Source organism: Thunnus albacares, chromosome 10 (assembly GCF_914725855.1).
Source record: "Thunnus albacares chromosome 10, fThuAlb1.1, whole genome shotgun sequence".
Classification (NCBI taxonomy): domain Eukaryota; kingdom Metazoa; phylum Chordata; class Actinopteri; order Scombriformes; family Scombridae; genus Thunnus; species Thunnus albacares.
In genome coordinates this window covers 35177122-35178060 of record NC_058115.1, presented here as the reverse complement: position 1 = coordinate 35178060, position 939 = coordinate 35177122, and positions in this window count along the sequence as shown.

Sequence of the window (939 nt, the reverse complement as noted above, 5' to 3'; positions counted from 1 at the left end):
ACAATCCAAAATCCTTTAGAGTCAACACAACTAGTCTGCCACAGGAGTAGATATCTAGCTGTACTTACAAACAAGTGCAGTGTGATTCAAATTCAAATCGAATTTAGCTAAAGCAATTAATAACCCAAATTAAAACAGGGAAACAGGTTAATATCATATGTTTATCTATGCAAGGCTCCTTTCATATGTTGATTTGTGCGCCCTCCTGTGGCCGGTGGTGGTAAATATAGTGACCGGAAGATGTCAGCTCGTCCCTTTTTCCACTGATGATCTCAAATTTGGGCAAGGACCTGTACTTGACTGTAGCCAAACCTGTAGCCAAGGCCCAACACCTGAATACACAAGTTTGTTTATTGTTGTCAGGGAGCTGCTGCAGACTCCGCCCTCACAGGAAGCACACCTTCATCCTGCCCCCTGTGACATCATCAGTGTCAGACCTGCCAGGGGCGGAGCCTCAGAAACATCAACATGTTCTCCTCGACTTCCCGTCCGACCTTTTGTGAAAATGAGAGACAGCTCGTCCCTCCCGTCCTCTCCAGGTGCAGGGGGGGGGCGGAGGCGTCTCCCCTGCTCCCTGCCCTGCTCCCCTCTGTTGGGGAGGAGAAGCTGGAGGTCCCCCCCTTTCTCATCGACTCCCTCCGCTCTGTCACGCCTCTGGGTGGAAGCAGCTCTGCAGAGAAGCAAAACCAGCTGCCGCCCCCCCGCCTGTTCCAGAGGGGAGGGGGAGGGTGAGGAAGAGGAGGAGGAGGAGGGGGAGGGGGAGACAGGTGAGGACGGAGATTCAGAGCTACTGTGTTTGGACAGCTGGAGCTGCTGTCAGCTGACTCCCTGCAAGTGTTCCAGGTATGTTATTTTACACTTAAAACACTCAGATGATCAGCTGACTGTTATCAGTATTAAAGTGTCAAACTTTTAAAAATGTGTATTTTGCAAAAAAAT